The sequence below is a fragment of the Notamacropus eugenii genome, chromosome 3 (genome assembly GCF_028372415.1).
Source record: "Notamacropus eugenii isolate mMacEug1 chromosome 3, mMacEug1.pri_v2, whole genome shotgun sequence".
Taxonomy (NCBI): domain Eukaryota; kingdom Metazoa; phylum Chordata; class Mammalia; order Diprotodontia; family Macropodidae; genus Notamacropus; species Notamacropus eugenii.
Genome location: NC_092874.1, coordinates 181,190,386 through 181,218,180, shown reverse-complemented (window position 1 = coordinate 181,218,180; position 27,795 = coordinate 181,190,386). Strand labels below are relative to the sequence as shown.

General features: G+C 35.3%; 1 protein-coding gene across 10 annotated transcripts in view; it reads right to left on the bottom strand.

Annotated features, from left to right (window-relative positions):
- Positions 1-27,795, bottom strand: part of SOX5 (SRY-box transcription factor 5) — a 1,296,482-nt gene that overhangs the window by 1,267,354 nt on the left and 1,333 nt on the right. For 3 of the 10 annotated variants that reach the window (XM_072653488.1, XM_072653489.1, XM_072653491.1), the window contains exon 1: positions 275-27,795. The exons of the other annotated variants lie outside the window; for them this stretch is intronic. The gene's annotated coding sequence lies outside the window, so the exon portion shown is untranslated. The remainder of the gene's footprint in view (positions 1-274) is intronic. 10 annotated transcript variants of the gene reach the window in all.

Below are 27,795 nucleotides of genomic sequence, written 5' to 3'. Positions count from 1 at the left end.
TTATCCCTGTTCTTGCACACCACCAGTTTTTCCCAGTTACTGTGTCATTCTAATCATTTTCCTTTTAGGTAATGACTTGCATGAATCATAATTTTTAAGTAGCATTTGAGTTCCAATCCATGAAACTCCCTTGTATATTTCTATTGCCTGAAACAATATTTCAAACCGAATGTTCCCCAGTACTTTCTCCTTAGGCCATAAGCACAGCACCTGCCTGTTGACAAGGACTTTACAGGCAAGTTTCCCCAGGGTATCTGTAAAGCACTGTACCTACCTGCTCGGTCCAGGCTCTATGCAGCTCCCTTTGCAGAAGCTGGCAGGGTCCTTGGAAACACTCTTACACCCATACTGTTTGAGTATCTCTTCTGGTCAAAATTAGATTCATTGGTACTTTTCCACAGTTACATTTCTTGTTCAATTGATGTTTCTTTTTATTTATTCTGAAGTTTTCGATGTAAGACAAACAGGAATACCACCTTCTAAAATTACTACTATCCTACCCTCCGATGGAACATTAGCGGGAAGCAATATTCTCCAAAGCTATGAAGCATACACTGCCCTAAATTACATTGCAGTGGCTGCCCTGAGCTCACACATTTTTGAATAGAAAGGCTCCCAGGGATCTCTCTGTACTGACTGCATTTACTGCTTTAAAATATTTTTAACCCAGACGCTGAAGTGCCAGCCTTGCAGTTCCTCATGCTAATCCCAGCTTGGGTGGCTGTTCTTAAGGGAAAGCATTCAAAAAATTGTAACAGAGCATCAACTTTGACCCTTTTCACTTAAACATGAGACTTTCTGAAGAAAAAAAAAGAGAGAGAAAAAAAAACTTTTAAATTCCAGAGGGAATCGCTGAACTCTGACCTGCTTAAAATTAGTTTTGTTTTAGTGCCTGCGTGGTGACTCAACAGGCCAATTTTCCAGACACTTAAGACGTTTCTGCTCCTGAAGATTCCAGGTCAAGTCTTCAGCTCTGTTTGCCAGTCGATCAGAACACTTTGTTCCATAGCTTCAAGCAACAAATTCCCAGATCTCCCCATTTCTGACAGATGTTGGTTGGCACTGCTTGAGATTTAGTATATCTAAGATTTTTAAATTGCATACATGTATAAAATACTTATATAAATCACGAACACGTATATACGTATAGATGCATTGGTGTGTACAATGTACATAGGCATATATGTGGTGCATACATGTGTGCATGTGTATATACATATTTGTATGCATATATGTGTGTAAACACATCATATATATCTGAATAAGCTATTTGTATTTAGGAATATGTTACATTGTAGAGGCTTTTACAAAACAAATCACTCAAAATTCAGCATTCAAGAACTATTCATTAAAAGGCCATAAATATTTTAGTGGCTAAACTATGATAATAAATGTTAACTTTTGGTTATCGATATCAGGAACAGTATTGTGGAATGACCTTTTGAAATTTACTTCTCTGAGTTGTATATTTCTCTTACATAAGACATTAGGAGAAAAAAATTTTTTAAATAAATCAATGAATTGTCACTAACTTCCATACTACACAATGCTACATTTTTCTTCAATGGAACTGCAAGTATGATGCCTGATTAACAAGAAAAATTAAAATATCACAGAAAACTGAAAGCATAGTACATGATCAAATTAATATATTCCCTCACAAAAATTGTGCTCTTAGAAAAATAAGGCAAAAAGAAAAAAAAGCCCCATCAATAATCTGAATTTAATACTATAAGAGAACTAAGTATAAATGTGGAACAATTCTATTGCATAAATCCTGTAGCTCCAAAATTACAGAAATATGGAAAGATAAAAGCATACTGCAGAGAAACAGAATCTGTATTGTGAAAAGAAAGAACAAGAGTTTGTTAACCATTGCTAATATCAATATAGTTAACTAAGTAAGAGAAAAGGCATCAGGAAAAGCATCAGAGAGAATATCCACTACTAATACAAACAAGGTAAGTACGTGGCAATTTTTTTTAAAGCAGGGGGAGTGTCAACTAATGTATAGTGGACATATATGACTAACTACAGTCTCCTTCAAAGTACTTAGGAATTCATTATATGTTTACATGATGCCAATTCTTTCCTCAAAACACTTGAGAGCCCCTCTTGGCATTTCCATTGCTTAGCACATCGCCTGGGCACAGTGTACGTGTGTAATAAATGTTTGTTGATTTGACTGATTGACTTACTCTAGATATTATCATTTTTCACAGGTTTAATGATGTTTTGTTTTTACGTTATGCCCCTATTCTGGGGGCTTTCTTGAAATAAAGTAAAACAATCAAGCAAATCTAACAATTCAATCTTCATCTGCAAGTACACACAACACTCCCATCTTATATAAATTGTCTGTGTTCTGCTCATTTTGTTCTTAATTAGTTTATAAAAGTTCACAATTCTTTGTTTTTATCTTGTAATTGTCATAGCATAAATTGTTCTTCTGGTTCTGTTTACCTCATTCTCTAACCATTTCATTAAAAGTCTTTCCATATCTCTGAAATCATCTATTTCCTCATTTCTTGTAGCACAGCTGTATTTCATCATATATGTCATATTTTACTCAGCCATTCCTCAGTAAGTGAACATCCAGTTAGGTTTTCAGTTTGGGGTCATAACAAAAAGAGGGGCTATAAATATTTTTTCACATAGGACCTTTTCCTATTTCTTTGATCTCTTTTGGGCATAGGCCAAGCAGCAATATAGCTGGGTCAAAGAGCACGCACTGTTTAATAACTTTTTGTATATAATTCCAAATTACTTTCCAGAATAGTTGGGTTCACTGTTCCACCAACAGTGCATAAGTGTGCTTACTTGCCCACAGCCCCTCCAACATTTCTTATTATTTTTTCTTTTTTTTTCTCATCTTTGACATTCTGAGATGTACAAGATGGAATCAAAGAACTATTTCATTTGCATATTCTAACTAGTAGTGATTTAAAGAACTTGTCATATAGCTATTAGATCACCTGAGTTTCTTCACGTGAAAACTGCCAGTTCATATCCTTGGACCATTCTTCAACTGAAAAATGACTCTTGTTCTTACAAATCTGAATCTATTTCTTATATATCATGGAGAAACTTATCAGAGAAAATTCCTGCAAATAATTTTCCTCAGTTAATGGTTTTCCTTTTGATTTTTGCTTTTTTAAATTATTGAACTGAATTTTTATGCACTTTTTAAAAATTTTATGTAATCATAAGTATCCATTTCTGTCTCATGTGATCCTTTGTATCTGTCTTTATCATGAACTTTTCTTCTATCCATAGATCTAATAGGAATGGTTATCCATGTTTCTCTTCTTTCTTTTACACATGATCTATATTTAGGTCATATATCCATTTGGAGCTTATCTTGGTATAAGATGCAAGGTGTTGTTCTAAATCTAATTTCTTTCCATAGTGCTGTGCAAATTTCCCAGGAGCTTTTTTTATCAGTGAATCCTTATTTCAAGAACTAGGGTCTTTACGTTTAGCAGATGCTAGGCTACTAGGTACAGTTGTTTCTATCTGTTTTGTATCTAATAAATTCCACTCATTGTTCTCTTTATTTTTTAACCAGTACCAAATCATTCTGAGAACTACTGCTTTGTAGTATAATTTGAGATCTGACACTGGCATGCCTCCTTTGTTCCTACTTCTTTTCATCATATCCCTTGAGATTCTTGCCCTTTTTTTTATCTCCATATGAATTTGATTGTTATTTTTTCTAATTCTATAAAGTAAGACATTGGCAGTTTGATTGGCATGGCACTGATTAAATTTATTTAGGTAGTATTGTCATTTTTATCATATTGATTGTATACCAATGAACAATTTTTTCCCGAATATTTACATTTGTCTTATCAGCAGTTTGTAGTTATATTTAGTTCTTCTATTTATCTTGGTAGGTAGACTCACAAATATTCTATAATAGTGTAATTAATTTGTGTGAAATTTCTCTATCACTTCCTGGTTTGTTTTATTGGCAGCACACATAGAAATACTGACAGCTTCTGTGGATTTATGTTACATCCTTTGAGCTTGTGGAAGTCATTAATTATTTCACTGATACTTAGTTGACTCTTTACGGTACTTTACACCATCGTATCATATATAAAATGTGATCATTTTGTTTCTTCCTTTCCTTTTTTTTCCCTCCATTTTTCCCTTGTGTCATTGATACGGTCAGCATTTCTGGTACTACGTCAAATAGAAATGGTGACAATGGACATCTTGGTGTCACTCCTGACTTACTGGAAAGTAATCTAATTTATCTCCATTACAAAAATATAGCAGCTCTTGGCTTTAGATATATGTTACTTATCATTTCAAGTTACAGTTAATCTATTCCTCTATTTTATAACGTCCTTAACAAAAATAGGGGAAGTATGTTTTGTCAACAGTTTTCTTCTACATCTACTGATATATGATAAAATCCTTTTTTTATTGATGGCTATTAAAAAAATCTTTATAGCACTGTCCACTAGGGACATTAGTCTGTAGTTTTCTTTTTTCTGTTTTAACTCTCCTTAGTTTATATGTCAAGATCATATTTGTGTCACAGAAGAAATTTGGTAGGATTCCTTCTTTTGCAATTATGTGATATTTTATCTAATTGTTCTTTTAACGTCTGATAGAATTCACTTGTGCATCCATCTGTGGGTTTTTTTCTTTAGAAGTTTATTCACGGCTTGTTCAATTTCTTTCTCTAAAATTGGGTTGTTTAAATTCTCTATTGTTCATTATTTTCAGTATTTTATATTCTGTAAGAATTAATTTATTTCTTTTAAGATACTTAGCAGTGAGAAATCTTCATATTTTTTTGAGACTTTTATCTACAATGCAAAGTAGCATTAAAATTTTCATCCCAAATCATTACTTTTCCGGAGAAGACATACTTCTAAAAGTACTGATATGTTCTATCACAGCTTGAAATGTTTGAAAAATTCTAATATTGAGGCCTTTTTTCTGAAATATACAGGAAACTGAGTCAAGTTTATAAAAATAAGAGCCATTCCCCAATAGATAAGTGGTTAAAGGATATGAACTGACAGTTTTAAGCTATCAATAGTCACATGAAAAATATTCTAAATCCCTATTGATTAGAGAAATTCAAATTAAAACAACCCTGAGATATCACCTCATACCTACAGATCAGCAACATGAGAGAAAAGAAAAATGAAAAATACTGAAGAGGATATGGAAAAATAGAATCCCTAATACATAGTAGATAGAGTTTAGAACTGGTCCAAACATTCTGTAGAAAAACTCCCAAAGGATTATGAAACTTTGCATACTCTTTGACCCAGAAATATCACTTCTAGGTCTATATCCCAAAGACATCAAAGAAAAAAGGACCTATTTCTACAAAAATATTTATAGCAGCTCTTTTTGTGGTAGCAAAAATTTGGAAAATGAGGGGATATCCTTGAATTGGAGCAAGGCTAAACAAGTAGTAGTATATGATTGTGATGGAATGCTATTATGTTAAAAAGAATAACTAGCAGTATGGTTTCAGAAAAAACCTGGAAAGTCTTATATGTAGTGATCAAAGTAAAGTGAACGGAATCAGGAGATCATTGTTCACAGGAAAAGCAACATTGTAATGATTATCATTTATATAAGACTTAGCTATTCTAATAAAGACAATGCTGCAAGATATTTCCAAAGGACCTATGATGAAAAATGCTATCTACCTCCAGAGAGAGAACAGATGAACTCTGAGTGAAACTGAAGCATAATTTTTTTCATTTTCTTTATTTTTGTTCTGTCTTCTTTTTCAGCATGACTAACACAGAAACATGTTTTGCAGTATTTTACATGTATGATGATATCAAATAGCTTGCTTTATCAAGAAGGGGAGAGGGGTAGGAGGAAGGACAAGAATATGGAACTCAGAATTTTTTCAATGAATGTTAAATTTTTAATATAGTTGAGAAAATATTAAATTAAATTAAAAGAATATATTTTCAAAAAGAAAAGTTTTCATATTTTCTATCAGGGCTTCTCTCTTGAAGACAAAAAAGAGAAGAGGGAAAGTTCTTACATGGTTCTCCTCCTCTAGCAGTGTTGATTACCTATCACTGCTCAAACCATTTTTACCACTTATTTATTTATGTATTTATTATTATTATTATGTACCACTATATACCATTATATACCACTACCTCCCCACCTCTACCCCTAGTATTAAGTTTGGAGAAGAAGGAATGGGAATGAGAAAGGAAGATAAGGAAAAGAAAGAGAAGAGATAAAAGATACCATAGGGTTTGAAAGATTTAATGAAATCTTCAACACAATTTGCACCTGTTCAAAAAGCAGAAATTAAGTGGGTAAAAAATGTATAGTTCCTACATTCCACCCTGGTTCACCCCAATTCAATTTAAGCATGTACTGTATCCAAGATCCAGTGATAGGTACCAGAATTATAGAGATTAAAAACAACACAATCTGAATCTTCAAGAAACAAAAATAAATATGACATAAGCAAAAGTACTCTAAGGGCAAGAGGAAAAAGAGGGCCTTATGAAGAGGAAGATTTACATTCAGTCTTAATAAAGAAGGTTCATGGAATTTGTGGAAGCTGAGGTTAGCCTTGAAGGAAGCTAAGCGAACAGACAGGGTTATTTCAAAGTTCAAAGGATGGCCTTTACAAATGCAGAGAGGTAGGAGAGTTCAGGACAAAATGAAGGAACAGCTTGCAGTTTATTTTGGCTAGAGCTTAGAACTCTACACATCTACAGACCTCCATGAATACGACCAAATGACATACTTACTACACAAGGTAATGCAGACATTCAGGAGCTCCATAAAGGGATACACATAAAGTAAATGAGAATTTTAATGCCCCATTAATTTGTCAACAGATTAACACTATCTTCAAATCAAATATTCCCAAGAAAGTAATTTCTCTGACAGTGGTTTTCTTCATTTTCTATCCACTATAAATAAAAGTTTTCAAAGTGAAAACTGAGGAAAAATTAGGATTTTTAATATAAACACAAACATTATTTCCTATTGTACCCATATTTAAATTTCATTCTATTAGCAAATATTAGACAATAGTGATAATTCATCTTTATAAAGCACTTTAAAATTTTATTGAGGTACTTTACCCTCAACAACCCAGTGAGGTAGGCAGTGAAAGCATAAGTATCCCCATTTTATAGATGAGAAAACTGAGGTTTTAAAATACTAAGTAAATTGCCCATAATCTCTCAGCTATTTTAAATCCAAGATTTAAGGATAGATTTAGTGATTCCGAGTCTCCTAGATTTTATACTACCATTTGTTACCAGTATTTTTAAGTACTATATTGTTCTAATATGTTCCAAGTACTACATGACCCTAAAGGAACTTTTTAAAAGAAGTTTGGTTTTTTTAAGAAAAAAATTTAAAGGTAAAGTCTAATTCATTTACATTTGGGCATATCTTCAGTAATTTTTTCTTTTTTGAAGGTCAAATGGGGGACAATAGTTGAGTATTTGCATAAAGATATGATTTTTAATCAGATAAAAATTTCATATGCTGTGAAGTTCTCAATCATCTAAAAGTTAATACACAAACTATCCCTGAGTATATAATATGCATACATTACATATAGTAGAATTATACTTAAACACATCCCATATGCATGAATAAGTCTTGGTACCATGTTGCATTATCAGAAACATCTTCCAAAATGGGGTAAATATTGTATGAATTTAGTCCTTTAATTGTCTCAATCACAGAAAGTGCTACTAATCATGTAGGGCATTTGGGCTATTAATAACAAAGGGTGCCTTGATATTTGTCTTGGTTTTATCTTGTAGACACTAACACAAAATAAGATTATTAAGTAATATGACTGATTTTATTTTAAACAAACTAGAACTTATCCATCCAAGGGAGTGCTGTTCCCTTCAGAAAGTCAGCTTAGGAAATTGTTCCCTCATTCTGGTGATGCTGCCATTACAAAAGAAAAAAAAGCACCCTTTTTTTGACTCCTTGCACCTAGTACAGTACTCTTTACACAGTAGGTGCTTGGGTAAATATTTGTTGACCTATTCACCCTAGTTCTCTATACAACTGTTTTCTGATCCTTCTACAATCATAAAATGTTCCAGCTAAAAGGAGGCACCTTCGAATTCCCCAAAAAATCCACTCTTCCATATTGGCGTATCTTTATTCTTTGAGGATTTATTTTATTTTTAGAAACAACCAAAAGTAATTTAGCTTTTAGTCTGCTAAAGAACGGGAGTGACCAAGTTGCATAACATCATTTTGTTACCTGTTATTTTGGAGTTTTGTTTTTAAAAGGGGGAGGAGATGGATTAGCTATATAAAATTAAAGAGGCTGAAAACTGTTTTGTACAACAGAAGAATTATTGGAATAATTGTATAGCCTCTCCAGGTGAATATCATCAACTGTTGTGTTCATTTGGATGGGTGAGTTTTGATGACTGTTGTTTTAAAAATATTTCATTAATAAATAGTCTTACATTTTACATATGTAGCAACACACATCTATATTTTCTTTCATATGGATATATTGTACAGTTTGAAATATTCTATCAGGAAAAAGTAAATAACTCAACTAGATATAAAATGTTATGTACTGACTTTAGCATAACTCTTTGATCTTTCAAAAGATGACTTAAAACTAAATCCAAAAGAAAAATTCTACTCTAAACTGTCACACAAACACAACCTGCATTGATCTGTAGGTTTCTGTAAACTTTTTTCTCTTCCATATACAGTCAAAAACCTGACAAGGGTTCACTGTCAGATTATGCACAAAAACTGCAAATTTAAACAAGGTGTGATCTTATACTTTTTCGCACATTACTGTATAATGCTGTACCAGAACACTAATGTATGCACAGTTCCAAAATAGCTCCCTCTATAACTGCATAGCATTGAAAACTGTACTAAAAAAATCCAACAAAAGCACCTCTAGAAAATGTTCCTTCATCCTTGAACATGATATAAGGTTGCCTTTGTTATTTGTTTTTCAGGACTGAACAAAAGGGGAACAGATATAACAGAAAGTACAACAGTAAGATTCAGGATTATTTAATTAACTCCCTTTAGAACACAGGTTTAAGTTCCAAGATGCCCTATGTTATGGTGACTTTGTTGTTTTTTAATCTTTGAATTATTGATGAAATTTCAATAAAGAGTTACATTAATGCAAAAAAGTTTAGAAGAAAATGATGTCTCATGTTTAATTTTTAAATTCATAAATGATAAAAAAAAAACCACTCATCCTTTTAAAAGAGTCAGTAGCATGGGAGTACCCTTGAATGGATTTTTTTTCTTTTTTCTCTAATGTTTTGAAAACAGCCTATTGAAATAGTGAAAAGGTATACAATTAAATACAAAACAATCAACAGCTAAGTCAAAACAGAAACACAACTCTGAGCTTCTTGGATGAAGAAATATAGTGAATTAAAATTCCTTCTTTAGCATAAGTATTCCTACCTTACTAATTTGGCAAAAATCAGGCCTATTAGGCATTAGGAAAACTCATCTTCAGGAAAAAGGCCCATATCTGTTGTTAAATATCTTTCAAACATAAGAAAAAAAAATAACCATAAGTCTGATCATCATTGAAGTGTGGATAAAGAAGCTGAATAACTTGCATGGCAAATTTAGAATAAAATAATTTTAAAAATATTCTCTAATTTAGCACACTCTCCAACAAATAAGCAACAACTACATCTTCTTTATATAATATTGGTGAATGCTTATCTGTATACAGACTGCAAAAAGAATGTTAGCATAAAAAAATTGCTAGCCCTGGAGTACCAATTTTTCTGCATTTTTAACAATAAGTTATTTTTCAGTTTTTGGGGCAGCTGGCTGGCATAGTTGATAGAGCACTGGGCCTGGAGTCAGGAAGACTCATCTTCCTAAATTCAAATCTGGTTTCAGACACTTACTAGCTAGCTGTGTGTCCCTGAGCAAGTCACTTAACCCTGTCTGCCTGAGTTTTCTCACCTGTGAAATGAATTGGAGAAGGAAATGGTAAACCATTCCAGTGTCTTTGCCAAGAAAACTCCAAATGGGGTCACAAAGACTCAGACACGATTGAAATAATTCAGCAGCAAAAACAAAATTTTCAAGTGTATGATGCATTATCTTATGGTTGTTGACCTCATTCAACTTTTTGCCTATTGACTCCCTATCCAGTTTCCACTTAAATTTTTCACAAAAAAGTAACGAGAAGGTTGTCTTCAACATTTTAGTCCCTGTTTCTTTGAGATGCTCAAAGAATGCTAATCAAAATTTCTAGAACACACTGATAAAGTAGAAAAGAACAGACATTTTTAAACATTAAGATTAAAATGTAACCAAAAAGAAATGAAAAATTAAAATTAAAACCAAAACTAAGTAACTTAATAAAGAAAGTAATCTTTACTAATTTTAGATACAGGATGATTGAGGGCAATTCTTTTAGGTCAGATTCAATCTGCTCTGACAGAACCTTAACAAGCTTTTACAATTCAGTTTATATTGAGACATGTTAAGCAATTTACAGTTTTTCAAACTCTGAACGATACTCGAGATGTATAACTGTTGCCAAGCTTTTTCATAATTCTTGTGGTTGAATGATTTTATGAATCTGAGAAAAATTAGGAAAAGGGAAAAAAAAGCCAAAGTATTCTGGGATATCAGAAAAGTTTTCTTGCCCTTAACTAATGTCCAGAAGGCTAGTGGGATAATGGTGTTAGCTTGAATTCAACCTATTATTAGTTAACTACGAGGAAATAGTGGGCTTAAACAAGGAAATGCTAACTCATTATGACTCCAGTTTATACAAAACAGAACTCAGTACTCTGCTACTATGTTATTTCAAAGACAATCAACCCCACACTCACAAACCTCAAATCCCCCTTTAATCTAGTTCCTAATTCTTACATTTGAGAAGCATTTACAACTGTTAGTATTGCTTCATAGTACTCGAATAACCTCCTTTCCTTCCCTCCCTAGGAGACACATCCTGTCCACCATCACATAGTCTTGTCACTGCTACTTCTGTACTCTCTCCCATTGAAACTTACCTGTCCTCTAACTTATTTCCATAAGATCCAAAGCATCAACTAGAAAATCTAATAAAGTAATGTATGCTAATGGATCATTTAACATACATACATTTTAATGGTGACCATAATCGGAGAGAGAGAGAACATGGCATGTTGGATAAAGAACTAGCCTTAGCAGCAGGAAGACAGTATAATCTATAACACACACACACACACACACACACACACACACACACACACATACACCAAGTGCAATCTATAACACACAGTAGGCAAGTCACTTAACCTCTTAATACTGGTGTCAAATTCAGATAGAAACTGAGGCTAGTAACCTATCGAGCCACATGTTAACTTAGTTTTAAAGTGTAATGTTATCTATGCTTTATATTTTTTTCTTTTGTTAAATATTTTCCAATTACATTTTAATTTGGTTCAGGCCTACTCAACAGTATTGAGAGTGGCATACAGACTGTGGGACACATGTTTTGCACTTTAGCCAGGCAAAACTCTAAGATTATAAATTGCAGAAAAGTTGCCAATTTACAATGGTAGAGAAAGCTTCTTCATATGGAAATTCCTTCTATCAGTGAAATCACAGATGCAGTCCTTATTTCTAACTATTAACAGTTCTCACTTTTTTATCTTTGTTCATCCATTGAAAAAGCATGTATTGGGCAACTACATTACTCTAAGTATTACGCTAGCTTCTATGTGGCAAGGGTGAGCACAAAGGAATTATCAACAACTCCCTACCTTCTAGTAGCTTTGCATATGAAGTCAGAAGAAATGACTATAATCCCACATCAGCTACTTACTACCTATATGACCACTGGTGAATCATTTAACTTTTTCTGGGCATACATTTTTTCTGCCTATAAAATGAGGCATTTGGATCCTTTCTAGCACTAAATGTATGGTCCTATGATCTAGCTGAAGCAATGGCTTGTGCACAAATAACACAACACAATGTGTTGTGTTTTATACATAGCAAAGATAATAAAATATTATGCTTGAGGAAACAGCTGAAGTGAAAAGGTAAGACTGAATGGAAGAGACTTGACCCAAATCCTGAAAGATGGGCAGGACCCTGATAGATAGAGACAAGGGAAACACATTTTAAACATGAAAGAAGGTTGGGAAATAGAAGCAATTCTCTAGGGATTTTAAGTAGAAGTGCTTGGGACTCTGAATGCCAAACTAAGGAATCTGGACTTAGTATTATGGACAAGAGATTTGGTGAAGATTTTGAATAGAAAAGTGACATGACCAACACAATAGTCTAGGAAGGTTAATTTGGTAGTGATGTGCATGTTGAGCACAGCATCATGAAAGCCAATTAGAAGGATATTGCAATAGACCAAGGATCAATTTGATAAGGGCCTAAGCAAGGGTAGAAACTATGGAGGGGGAAAAGGGAAGGATATAATAAATTTTGGCCAGAATGAATAAAGATGACTTTAATCCTGGCAATTTCAAGTACAGCGCAGGCTCAAAGCCTGAAAAAGTTTACATGCCCACATATACGTATATAAAAATATGTTTGTGTGTATGCATACATTATATATATATGTATTAATTTTGTTCCCTTATCTCTCCTCCAAAGCCCTCAATTCATCTTCAGAGAAGAAAATGGTTTGAGAATTGAGAAACTGGGGGTGGGGAAACCTGGATCACATGAGCCCTTGGTAACTGGAAGGAAGAGGAAAAGGATACTGAAAATATTTTTCCATGTGTTAATTAAGTAGCAATTTATATGGACTCTAAATCAATAGAGGCTCCTGATAGAACTCTCCTCAGTAAGCAGAAATACTAAATGGAAAAAAAATTTGAAGCCTGAAAGCATAGTTACATGGGAGCTGCCTAGAACATGGATTCTCTTTGCAAGAAAGCAAACATTTCTACCCAAATGGTCTGAGAAACAGACCTATCTCTAGCTTTTTTTGCATAGGGGAAAGAGGGAGTCAGGGAAGAGATGTTGAGGGTGAGTCAGATACTGTTTTCTCCTAAGCCAAAGACTGAATACCTTACAAGGGGGGAGAACTTATGACCTTGAGGCCACATGTGGCCCTCCAGGTCCTCAAGAGCAGCCCTTTGACTGAATCCAAACTTCACAGAACAAAAGAGAGGTGTTAGCCCTGACCCAGTGGGAAAGAGTGAGTGGGTAGCCCTAGTTTGGAGATCTAGGTCCTGGCCACAGGGTGAAAGCTCCCTCTGCTACCCTCTCCCTCTCTGTGGTTGCCTCTTGTTCCCTTGGGCATCTCCCCTTAAGCTCCCTTTCTGGGCCTTTAGTTATACACATCAAATTAAAAGACTTATTTTCTTTCAGTATTGATTGGTTCAGGGATGAGGAACCTGCAACAAATTGTTCTGTGAAATTTGGATTCAGTCGAAGGGCTGCACTTGAGGAACTAGAGGGCCACATGTGACCTTGAGGCTGCAGGTTCCCCACCCTTGTAGGATGTTTGCCTTTCTGAAAGTTGTGGCAAGAAAAAAAAGGTTATGGACCTCATGATACAGGAATAACGGCAGAACTCACTCTTCAGTATATAAGAAAGAGATAGCTTCCTAGTTGGGGACTTCAGCTGAAGCCAAAAGCTGAAATTAGTCCACAACCCCATGTCAAGGAGAACTATACTGAGCAACGACCGCCCAGACCAGAAAGCAACACTGAACAGCATTTACACGAGACCTTTGGGGAGTAATGCCCAAAAGAAGCTATCAGTCTGGAAGAGACCACACAGCCATCAGCAGCTAACATGCCTATGACAGACTAAGCCCTACAAGAGGCCAGCAGGGAGCAGACCCACTGAAAGCAAAGTGAGCACTTCACCAGAAGACTCAATGGCCCATCTGTGTCGGAGTGCTCCTTCACGTGTGCACCCAAGGTACATGGGATTGCCATTCCCGTTTGCCTGTTTGTTTCCCTATCTCTTCCTACTGATGGGGTGTGGGAGAGTATGACCTAGGTTTAGGGTAACAATGTTTTATTGCTATTTTCCTGCTGTACTATTTCATTAAAAAGCCTTTGATTTGAATTAATCATATCCTCTTCCTAACTATTAAAAGTAAACATCGGTGAGGGCTCACGATCTATATAGTTCTGAGGGCTTATGGAAACACAGAGTGTTTTGAACTTAGTTTTGCCTTGTCTGAGGAACCCATTACACAGTTTAAAGGTTGATCTCAGAAGCCATACATAATAAATTAGAGAGGAAGACAACATATACCAGGTCAACAGAGGAGATAGTTATATCTAGGTAGACCTGTCTAAATCACTCAAATCACACCAAAATTGTACCTGTTCCAAAGATTAAAAAACTACCTTTGCTCCTGTATTCTGTCTGACCTTGTTCACAATAACTCCTTACACAAAATTAAGATTCTTGACTTCTGACCTAGCTCCAAGTTGAGTATATTTTCACTTGATTCTAATTAGGACTTAATTCTCTTAGCTGCTTAATTTCCACTATCTTCTCTACAAGTTTTTAACCAGTTCTCTTAACGTCTGATTTCATAGCACCAGGCATTAGGTGGGCTATGCAGACGCCTAAACTCCATTATACCTTCTTTCTTAAAAAAAAAAAAAGTTAGGAACATTATGATGAAAACTCATGTAATGTGATACGCCATTTTAAAGAGCTAACAGGGAGTAATTTTTTTTTTCTCTCCAAGGATAGGTAATAGCATCAGATGCCGAAATTAAACACAGCAGGAAGAAGGAGGCAGCATGGATTTCACAGAGTATCACAGGCCTCTGCAATAAAGCACTTAAAATGCCTTGTATTGCTAATTCTTTTCACAATCTCCTCTTATTTCCAAAGCACTGTGCACAGTTTTAGCCACGAGGCTCTCATTGATGTTAACATTATACTGCCTGAATTACTAGTGAAACTCATGCTAAGTTTACAATTTCTTTTTATGTTTTTTAACCTCTTTTCCAGTTTGACATGCCTGATTAGAGAGATAGTAGCCATTTCTAACAGTACTCAAGCCACCCCTGAAGTCATTACCATAGTAAACACCCCAGCTCCTTCAAGTTAACTAGGTCTTGTGTGATAACTGGAACTTAAAAGTGTCAACTTAAAAGTGATGAATGAATGATGACTTTTTTACTTCTCTACTTGTAGCTATGCTAGAACCGAATGCCTTCTGTACGCTGGTCATAAAGAGTAATCTACAATAGTAACTGTGCTGACTGGTAAAAGGTACAGAAGAAAAAGGAAAGACATACTAGGTGCCTAATGACAGACTGCAAGAGTAGAGAGTCACTCCTTTACATCAGTCTTGTTTTCTACTCGTGCTAGAATTTTTTAAACATAAGATATTATGTGGTCATTTTTTTTTTACCATCAAATGTATCTCAAATGGTTTTTCACTGCCTCATAGTAGTCAATAGTTTAATTTTTAGATCTGCTAAAAAAATTAATCTGGTTTGAGCCTTTTGACTGGGCAGTTCTATGTAATCTATTCTGTCTTGGGTTCCCTTTTTCTTCTGTTCACCATCTTGGGCATTTTTAATAGAGCTTATGTTCATCCATCCCAGTCACTGATTTTCAAACATTTCCTACATACCATCCTCTATTTATAATTTGTACTTGTAAACTTCCCAAAAAAAGAGTCCCTAAAACTCCACCCTTACTAAAAAAGTATTCTAACTATCTAATAATGAGATCATGCTTTCCTGTCTAGTAGGTTCAGATTCTGAGTGGGACAAAAACACATACTACATCCAACAGTCACCTCAAATTTTACTAGGAAAAAATCATGGGATTACATGGACACTATTTAAAGTACAAATGTATATTAACTCAGCACTTTCCATACAAAATATTCTATGCAAGGTGTAAAGCTTCAGATTCTGAGATTCTGTTAGAAAAATCTCTCTCTCTAAACTAATTTTTTTTTTCAAAATGAACCTAATCATCATGGCCCTCATTCACACTACCATCACTGTCTCCCACACCCCCTTCCAAAAAAAAAACCCAAAAGCAATAACTCAATTTTCTTCCAATTTTCTTAGATGCTGGTTTCACAGTGTGTAGAAGAATGAATTGTTGCCACACCACCAACTTCTCTACAGTTTCTTTTAATTTAAAGTTACAACAGGAGGGAAGAAAAGAGACTTTCTATTAAGGGACAGCTCCCTGAAGGATCTCTTAGCTGACAATCGAAGGACTGCTCATGGCAGTGATCAAATCTAATGCAACTAAGTGCCTCTAGTTGTGTGACGCATCCCAGCAGGAGATGGTGCTGAGGGCCACTTGAGTTCAATTCTTCGTGGTGTTGCAAGTTGGTTTAGAAACAGTGACAGAGGGGGGAGAAAAGGTTTGTGAGGTATTTGAGGCTGAAGATGAAGTGACAGGCTTGCGGCTTGTTCCTTCCCAAGTGAATGGAAAGCCTAGAGGGGCAAAACCATAGAGTATGTTGTCTTCTTAATGGATTATGGAAAATTACCTAAAAGCAGGCAAGGTCAGTGAGGGTTACCTGTTAATATCACCCTACTATGCATATTATTCAGATTTGATCAAACTAAATATAAAGGCATGAAAATTTGTCATGAGGATACTTATCGCTAAATTATAAAAAAAAAATTTACCTTAAACATCTATAATGTATAAAATCACTTACGTAAGAAAGATTTCATTGTTAATACACCTCATGGGAGAACCAATGATGGGTCAACAATTGATTTTTTTGAAAAGGTACTTGTTACATTTCCCCACCACACCCCAATATAAAAGTGGATGGATTCAAAGCTCTGACAAAAAAAAATGCATCCCAAGCCCACTGAAGTCTCTCTGTCCTTTCTCCTGCTTTCTTACATTAGTCAATAGTGTACTTTCTAATGCATTATCCTTGAAGCCAAATCCAAGAATGACTGAGTGTCTCCTCGGATTAAATTCCTATTTCAATGACCTGAAAGGTAAGATGTACTGTACTTCTCCCTGAATACAGGTTCTATATAGCCACACTTAGCCCTAGCTGTATTTCATAACAAACTAATGACTATAAATGGCTAAAACCATAATAAATGTCTATATTCTGATTTTTCCTGAGAGGAGGCTAAAATAATGATATAAAGGAAAACCTACATTATTATAGTATACTGTGGATTTGCCTACAATTAACCAGGGTAAAAAGTTGATATAAATAAAAGAGACTTTACACTTTGTCCCTGTAAAGCATCCTTATAAAATTATACTATTGAAGATCACCTACTCATTCATTCACTTGACAAATATGCAAGGCACTGCACAAAACTGCTATTGACGAAATCACTTATTTTAAAGTCCTGACATCATAAATCCCTAGGAAGTGATACATTCCACCACCACCCCCTTTTCTACCTGAATCTAAAAAAGTTAAAGATTGAAGTTTATAATCACTTAACACATCCTGGATTTGATCATACAAACTAGTGTTTAATAGTCAGGACACTAAAGAAATCAATGTATGGAGAAAGTTAATTCAAGGGAGTCACGAAGACCTTAGGTGAGAAGCTGCATAACGCTCTTCACAAAGGTGGGGTTGTTAGCAATGTACTGCATGACACTATGAGACAGAGACTTCTACTATAATTCTTGGGCTGCCCCTCTTTTTCCTTATCTCCATCATTTAAGATCTTCAGGATGAGAATAATTCTAGATCTTCAGGCCCCTAAAAATTACTTGGTGATGACAAAACTCAAAGTCAAACTATGGACTCTTTCCCATCCCTGCCATTAATTTGTTGTTTTGTTGTTAGGAAATCAATATGGTGCCTCACAGGCAAAGCATATGTGTAGGGGGGTAGAATTTAATCAAATCACAAGTAAGGGAAGAATTTTTTTCCATATGCAATGTTTAATAAATAAAATAACATAGAGTTTAAAACATTAGTAATAACTCAGATCATTTCATATATATTTCTATACACATATGTATCTGTTTGAAATATATTTATTCTTCTTACATTGCTAGGTTACTACCCTGCCTCATTCATCAAAAGCTCATATTTATGTAAGATTTTACAAGTTTACAAAATGCTTTTCCCAACATGATCCTACTGGATGGGTGATACAAGCATGATCCCTATTTTATAAATGAGAAAATGAGGCCCAGGGAAGTTAATTAACTTGCCCACTTGAGGGGAAATGGCCAACTGGCTCTTATGATCTGATTTGAGGGGGTCTAAAAAATTATCTCCCTCAAGGAGATTGTTGTGATGCTTGAAATTCCCACCATTAGTAACATTTCTATGACCAAAAACAAAGTTGTTTTTTTAAAGTATCTGAGAAAATATCATTAGCCACTGTCATTTTCCTCCCTCATTTTCATAACCACTTCCCTAGGCCACTAACTGACCTCTGTGACTTCATCTTGATCCACTTTGCATAAGAAGGCCAGATCTTCCTTAAACATGATACACTGGAAAGGACACTGGCTCTAGAAGCAGAAGACCAGGTCCTACCCCGATGTGTACTAACTACATGATCTAATCACTTCCCCTGTGTGGCCCCCACTTTCCTATTTGGTAAAATCAGGAGATTGGAATGTAAAGCATCTGAGATACCTTTCGGTTCAAAATCTATGATCTTATGTACATCACTTTTATCTTATGATTTTCCTACTCAAAAATCTTTAGTGATAATGTTTAATCTCCTCTGTCTGGATTTCAGAGAGTTTTGGAATCTCCTACCACTGTACTATCCAGTATTATTTATAACCATTCACCATTCTATAGTAGAAAGCATGCCAGACTAGAAATCAGAATCCACAAGTGCTGGTTCTGATCCTATCATTAGGTACATGTCCTTAGATAAATCATCTAGACGCTTTATGCTTCAATTTTTCATTCATTAAAAAGGAGCTGATATGGAGATCATATGGTATTATCTGCCTTAAACCAAAGTATTTAACATGGGCTCTCTTCACACTTAATCAAGTGGCTTCACTATTATGAGAAAATAAGTTCCAAACAGAATTTATTATCTTGCCCCCACCAAAAAAATGCACTCCTCTTCTTAACTACCCTACTTCTGTTGATGGTATCATAACTCTTCTGGTAATGAATGCATCCTCAACTCTTCCCTCTCCATCACACCCATTTACAATCACTTGCCAATCTTGTCCATTCTAGCTCCACCACATTTCTCACATCCTTGTTTACATCTACACAGCTAGCACTAAAATACAAGTCTTAACCACTTCTTTCTAAGACAGATAACTGAAAAATTGATATTTCTGAAGTATAGGCTGGAGGACAATATAAGGAAGCTCCAGGGCCTCCAACATACCTTAAGGATAAAATAAAACAACAGGGTTGGGTATTTAAAAGCCTTCCCAATCAAACTCTAGTCTACTTTTTCAACCTTATTACACATTAATTCCCCTCAAATTCTTATTATTTCAGTCAAATTGACCTCTATGGTGCTCTCCTTATACATTTCATTCCCTATCTCTGCCTTTGCAATGGCTGTACCTCATGGATACAGTAAACTCCCTCCTTAGATCGAACTTTTCTTGCTTCCTTCAGAACTCAATTAAAAAGTCAACCTAAGCAAGGCCATTCCTGATCATGCCAGTTGAGTTGTTAGTTAGAACTATTTTTTAATAAATGTATTCCAGTGTCTGGACAGCTAAATTGTATAGTGGGTGGAGCACTGGGCCTGGAGTCAGGAAGACCTGAGTTCAAATCTGGCCTCAGACACAAGTTCTGTGATCCTGGACAAATCACTTAATCTTTCTTGCCTCAGTTTCCTAATCTGTAAAATGAGCTGGAGAAGGAAATGTCAAGCCACTCCAGTATCTTTGCCAAGAAAAACCCAAATTGGGATCACAAAGACTGAACAACAATAAATTTCCAGTGCCTACCACAGTGAGTAGCACAGAAAAAGTGTTTAGGTATACGTGTTTGTGTATAACTGAATATAATATGTAATGATGTCCTATATAATGCACATATCACCGAATCTATCATTCATTTGTACAGGAAGTCCTGGGTGAGGAAATTTCTCAGCCAATGTGGATCCACATCTGCTATGATTCTTGTTTTTCAGTCATTTTAGTCTTGTCCAACTCTTTGTGACCCCATTTGGGGTTTTCTTAGCAAAGATACTGAAGTGGTTTGTCATTTCCTTCCCCAGCTCATTTTACACACGAGGAACTAAAGCAAACAGTGTTAAGTGACTTGCCCGAGGTCACATAGCTAGTAAGTAAATCTGAGGTCAGATATGAATTCAAGAAGAGTCTTCCTGACTTTAGGCCTTGCACTCTATCCTCTGTGCCACCTAACGGCTATAAAATTTATACTCTTGTAAAATTGCCTTGAGTACTGAGAGGTTTTATAACGTGTCTAGTATCAGATAGCCTATAGACTCAGCACTGGGACTTGAACCAAGGTTTTCCTGACTCAAAGGCCAGCTCTTGTTTCACTGTGCCATGTTAATGCCACATTATGGCACACTATGCCATATGCTTTATCTACTATGGCATATGAATGTAAAATTGTATGTGTATAGAGTTCTATTGACTTAGCTATGTAAATACTGTTTCCCTCTAGTAGAATGTAAGCACCCTGAGAGCAAGGATTTTTTTTTTAATCTGGGTTATTCCAGTGCCTAGCACAGTGAGTGGCATACAGTAGGTATATAATAAATGCCAGCTGAATGAATGTCTACCTTCCCATCTTGAAAAAATCTTTATGAAAATAATCTACAAACACATTGAAGGCAGCCACAAGAGGGATTTGAGAAGTAATGGGCAGGATTTTGCATACAGTACTACACAAGACTACATATTTGCACTCATACAACTGAATAAAAGGTAGAGAGCATAGAAAAATATCATTCTACTTGTCACTTGTTAACTATTTTTTTAAAAATTATTTGTTTCAATAGAGCAAAATTCTTCCTTAAAGTCCCCTGAAACAATGGGTCTTCCATGCATAAATCAAAATCAGATTAGATTCCTCCAAAGGCATAATTGTAAAACTAACTTTCTTTGATAATGCTCTGATCATTAATATCAGGTTATTCAGTCAGTCAACAATCATTCATTAAACCCAAGCTTAATAAATGTGCCAAGCACAATGCTAATTGCTAAGGAGACAAATATAGCCAAAATACCTTTCTTTCCTCAGTGATTTTAAATTCTAATGGAAGAAACAACATGCAAATAATTATGTACATTTAAGACATACGCCATGTAATCTGAGAGGGAAGGCACTGACAGTGAGTAGGCACCAAGGGAAGGGTAGGATTCAACCAAGCAGGGTCTGATGCAGAAGGTGGGATTTAAGCTGTAGTGAAGGAAGCCAGAGAAGCCAAGAAGTATAAGAGATGAAGGAGAATATTCCAAGCATGGAGGATAGCCAGTGAAAAGGTGCTGAGTTGGAAGTTGGAGTACTGATACCAAGTAGAAAAGTGTAGATTACAGAGTACATGGAGGTGAGCAAAGTAAAAGAGAAGCAAAAAGGAAAAGGGTTCTAAAGGGCTTTATCAAACAGTTTTCTACCTGACTCTGGGGGTAATAGGGAGCCATTGGTGTTCATTGACATTATAAGACTTTCACTTTAGGAAAATCATTTTGGTATCTGAGTTGAGAATGAATTGGAATAGATTTGAGGCAGAGAAAACTAATTAGGTTATTGCAATAGTCCAGGTTTGAGGTAAAGAATGACTACACCAAAGCTGTAGCTCTGTGAGTGGAGAGACAGGGGTGTTGTGAAAGTAGAAAGAACAAAATATGGCAAAAGAATTAATATATAAGGTAAGTGCAGATGAGTTGATGAACCTGGATTACTGAGAAAATAACATTGCCCCCAAAAGTAATAGAAAAGTTGGGTGGAGAGGATTTGGAAGGAAAGATAATGGTTTGTTTTAAATGTGATGACTTTGACATCCCTATAGGACATACAGTTTAAGATGTCCAAAAGGTAAGATTGAAGGCCCAAGAGAGAGGAGGGCTGAATATAGATCCGAGAATAGTTGAACTCATGGGAGCTGATGACTTCATCAAGTAAAACAGTAAAGGGGGAGTAGAGAAGACCCAAGATAGAATTGAAAGTGCAAAGGAAACTGTAAAAGAATGATCAAAGAGTTATGAGAACCAGCAGATAACTGTGTCACCTAAACCTAGATATAAGAAAGTATCCAGAAGGAGAGTGATCATCAGCTAAATATCCACAAGTATGAGAATTAAAGAAAGATCATTATATTTAGCAACTAAGAAGTCACTTTATAGAGAACAGTTACAATTGAATGATGAGATCTGAAGCCAGAGTGCAAAGAAAAGGTTTAGAAGCAAGTAAGAGGAGAAGAAGGAGAGGGGAGATATAAGGGAGTAGCTAGCAGGGATGGCTGGATCAAGTGACAGGGTTTGTTTGTTGGGTTTTTTTTTTTGTAAGGATAAAAAAGGCTGAATCTGTAGGGAGTAACGAATCAGTAGGAAAGGAAGAGACTGAAGATTAGTAAATGAGGATGACAGAGAAAGTAATCTGCTAGGGAAGATGGGAGGGGAGGGGAAGGATCAAGGGTCTATGTTGAGAGATGTGTCTCAGGAAGGGGAATGGATACCTCTTCATTTGAAGTAAGGCTGAAGGAAAAAGTAGTGAGGGAAGATGTGCGAGTGATATGGGATGAGGAATGAAAAGAGAATTGAGCAAACACTTGCCATTTTTTTTAGTGAAGTATAAGGTGTTGTCATTGTCTGAAATAGTGCAGTAAGGAAAGGATCTTGTGGGGGACTTTAAAGATTAGAATGTTTAGAAAAGCTAGAAACTGCTGAGATGCAAAAATTTGCCTTGATGCAGTGAGGGACCAGTTGAAATTATAAAACATAAATTCGTAGTGAATCCAGTCACATTCATGATTTCCTCCAGCTCCACAAAGTATAAACAGTGACCTACATGGTTGCCAAAAGTATTTGCCACTATCATGAAGTATTCCCAGAGAAGGAGTCCAAATGAACAAGGAAATAAATGATAATAAGGATTAAGGGCCTCTACACACTTCTGCTTTCAGGAAATTTTAATTGTATTCAGCCCCAGAATATTGAAGTTTCACCTTAAGGATATCCATAATCTCGCAAAAGTTTTCAACCTAATTATCCCTATAAAAAAGTATTTAGTATATAAAAAGAATTTAAATATTATGTTAAAGCACCCACTATGTGCCATACAATGCACCAGACTCAGGAATGAAACATCACTTCTCAAGAGTACGATATAGGATGGATAACCCATCAGTACCTAAATCTTGAACATACAGTACACATGGAAAAATGAGCTAACTTCACATTGGAAAGGAGTAGGAGAGGATGTGGATTGCCTTGGAGAAATTGCACAATATTTTTAATGATCCTGAGTTTCTCCCTGAAAGAAAGGTTCTTTTTTAAACATCAATATTCTTCCAGTGAAGCAGTATGGCCTTGATTCATAGAACACTATAATCTCTAAAGAATTATGGCTATAGGTCACCCAGGAGGCAATGGAGAGGTACATGGTTTGCATGAACTGCAAATATCACCAGGTCAAATTGCCCAAAAGGTGGCATATAGGATATGATCAGAGATACGTATGCTCAGAAAAGGAGGTGATCATATCTGGTTTGGGCAACTAATTTATTTTAAAACTCTGATACAACAATCACGAAATTTCCAAGTAGGAAAGGATTTCAGCATTCAACTGGTACTTGACAATGAATCCCCTCTACAAGACAACCAACAAGTGGTCATCTAACTTTAGCTTAAAGATGTCTAGTGAGGGAAGGGACCCATTATTTCCTAAACCAGTCAATCCCACTTATAGAAAGTTACAATTGTTAGGAAGATTTTCCTTGCATCAAGCTTAAATCTACCTCTTTGCCACTTTTCTTCATTGTTACTTTGGAACAAAACAAAATAAGTGTAATCCTTCTTCTGCATTATAGTCCTTTAAAATACTTTAAGGTAGCTATCTAGTCCCTACTAAGTCTCCTCTCCAGCAACATTGGTATGAATTAGTTATTAGGAAAGAAAATGTCCTGATTGTGCTTATGATGGCAAGTCTTAAATAAGCAACACAATGAGGGCCCTCAGGTAAACATGAAGACCCAGAAAATCTAGGCAGATACTAAATATAAGAAAAAAGGTTACTGAAAATCAGCTTCCCCTACTTCACAATTTTGGTCCCTCCCCCTTTTAACAGTGGAGGAAATTAAAACTTCGAAAATTTAAATAATCTTTGCCCCCAAAGTCACTCAAATTGTGGTTTATGACCCCTACGTTTCAACTCTGTTCTTTTCCCTTAAGATACACATCATCCTTCAGTGGTTCAGTATTTCAGATCAGTTTTTATCATCATCTTTGTTGTTTTTAAGGCTTTACTGCTTCATACTTTAATAAAACTTTGTTTTATTGTTCTGAGGATTGGCACTCAAAATTTAATTGAGCAACAAACTGTATCATCCCCAAATCTAAAACCCTTCTTATAAACAGGAGGTATGGGATATATTTATTTTATATCGTACCTAGAAAAAATACTCTCAAATTTAAGAAAGTTACCATTCCAATACTCCATCACCAGATGAAAAATGGAATAATGGACAGATCGTAATTAGATTAAATACCATAATCCTTTAATTCAGCCACTGAACTGAGGCATTTAGGGATTTTATTCAGAGTTATTTAGATAGTTTAATGTGGCATTTTTTCAAATGAACCAAAATGCTGTTTTTAAAAGAAGTTTCAAAATACAAATCATTAACATATGCAAACCAAACGTAGACAATTTACCAATGGAGTTTTAAAACAACATATGAACCAAAATTAATTTTCATTATATTAGTCATTCAAAGTCCAAGTTCAGAATCTTCTTTTTGCTTTTCTTAAAGGAGCTAAGTGAATCCTTCCTTTCAATAATAAAAGCTACATTTATCAGGCTAAAACAAGGCCTAGGCAGTGATGTCTTTCAGGTCACTTTCAAAATCCTTATTATAACATATTCTAATTCATGGATAACTAAGTATAGGAACTGTAATGATGATTATAGCCATCTTTACTATCTAACAAGTATAGTAGTTAGAAAAGAGAATTTTGTTTTATTTTAAAAGTACGTTATATTTGAAATTCAATGCATTTGGGGGATAGTCTACTCTGAACAAATTTAATTCTATAGGGAACCATTACATGCTTATACAATCTGAATAAACCTAATCAGGTTATTCTGACTTGTTTAAAAGTGAACATCAATTTTTTTTTGAAAGGGTGATTAGGCATATTTTGTAAGCACTGCACTGTTTCTAATTTGCCTTATGGGAAAAATACTGAACCATTCAGGCTTATTCTTATATTTCTGACCAATACGCTGGAAAATTTAAAATTCCATCATTCTCAGCCCTTATCCCACTCGAGAAATAAGACAAAGACATAATTTACCAAAAAACTATAAACTTTTTTCATTATCTTCTATTTACTCCCATACATTTTATCAAGATAGTATCTTAATACACATAAATTTATTTTAACATTTGACAAAAGCCATGTATCAGACTAAACAGGATATGCATTCATGCATATATAAAGTAAAACTAAGTTAACTTAAAATAACCCCTGGATCTAAAATGCCAGATTATTTACAAACATGTTTGAGAGTTTTCAATGCTGTATATAGCATATCACTCAACCAGAACAGTTTAAACTCAGCAACAGAATTAATACATGAATTCCATGTGAGATGAAACTAGATTTTTTAAAGTTTTCTGAAGTCAGATTAAGCTACATTGTTCATTCACAAAGGGCAACCAAATAGAGAGAAAGAAAAATCCCTGCTAATTTTTTTTTCATTTATAAGTTTCTTAGAATAAAATACCATTGCATGGGGAGTTGGGGAGGGGGGGTGCAGAGAGTATGGGGAGAGTAGAATAATTTGAGCAAGGATGCTGCTATATAATTATCACAAATAACTAAATAATTATGCACATCCTTTCCCACCCCCAAAATTAAATGTTTTTAAACATCTCATGTGATAAAAGATCTACCTTTTAGAAAAAAAACAAAGGAAATTTCTACTAGTATAAGGATTTAGGGCTATTGCATCAGTTATAAATAGTTATAAACGTAGTTTGTGATTTTTATCTTGTGTATTTCTGATAAATAAACAGATGATGACATAATTTGCAAAAGAACTTTGCAACGATGCTTAAGAAAACATCACTTCCATAAAAGTATTTATGATTTTAAATCATTGTGACTGAATTTATGAGAGCTATATTTAAGTACAGAAGAAGCACCGCCAAAAACTTTGTTCTATGAATCTGCAATCGAGACTGGATTCCTTCATTATCTGAGCTGACAGCAGTCTACATACAACTGAATTCCTTTACAATTAGACAGATCAAAATCCAGCAACTCTGAACATACTCTTTAAAAGCTTCCTACTTTTAAGGTTATACAATTTAAACTTTTAACCAATTTAACATATTTCAAAACCAGCTTTCCCTTAGCTAAATCAATCTTTGCAATCAAGGTTTTCTTCTCTAACTCTGATCAAAAACTCTCCCTTGCTTTCCTAATTGAAATGTCCAATGCCTACAAATCTCCCACGCCTTTACTTCATTGGCCTGTTTTGTTTGTGTGGGCTTTTTTTTTTTAAAGGATGCTAGGAGCCATTATTTATGAGCAGTAAGGAAACAAATCACCCTGTCTAGTCCTCTTGCAGATTCCCACACTTATTACCCCCAATCCCACAGACTTCCACTAGTCCTGCCTTTGCATAAAGTACAGTGCTGAGACTGAAAGCAGTCCCTGGGGAAATCTGACCATGCCCTTCTTGACAAATAGCTATAGATATTCCAGGATCTAAGTTGAGTTAAAACAAGTCCTGAAACTTTTCTTAAAAGACAGGGTTGACTCCCACCATCAGTATCTTGGAAAGGGAGGGGAGAGAGACTCTACAGATTGAGAGAATTCTCATTTTGACCAGTTTTAGCTTAGAAGGAAAGAGTAAAATGATTAACATTTTGAACTTAATTCATGCTGCGGGACCATTTCAAAAGACACTCGAAAGTGCAAATCTTACTAGGAAAATACTTTACAAACTGCTTAGGATAAACACTGTGTGGTTTTGTTTTTGTTTTTGTTTTTTAATGCAATCGGTTTCTCTAACCGGCTTTGGGTGAATTCCTTGCCAAGTGGATCAATAATCTACAAACTGCAGCTAGCGTTCTCAAACATTTCCAAACACAAGTTTGGAACTGGTCTCAATTCCATAACCTCTTTTACCTCTCTCTTATTATTTTTTAAAAGCCCCGAAGTATAAGGGAGTCTTCTTAAGCCAGATCTTAAAGTGACACAAACACGTGAGTGCTTTTCACTTTGCACACATACTCAGAAAGTAGTTGCAATTAAAATAATTTAAAGCTTCCTGTCTCGGGAGAGCTCAATAATGAAGGATGAGCGATGTCCCTCAATTGTGAAGAGGGAGGGCGATGACGAAGGAGAAAAGAAAAGTGAAATAGAAAGGCTGGGGGTGGGGGAGAAAGGGGGCACAAACTCTAGGAAGGGTGGGGAGTAGGAGGCTTTGTCCAACTTTCAGGGTGTGCCCCCTGACGTGTCAGAGATGGACAAAAAAAAAAATCAGATGGCCCTAGAATATGGTCCACCACATCCCCACCAGCAGCACCCCTGATAAAAGACAAGCCTCTCAACGAAAATATAAAGTTATCTAATTTTCTAGGCTGGATTGACGCATACGCTGAAGCATCCCACTGGGCAGCTGTCCCTGATGATGACATTAAGGTTTAAAGCCTCCAGATGCCCCCCTC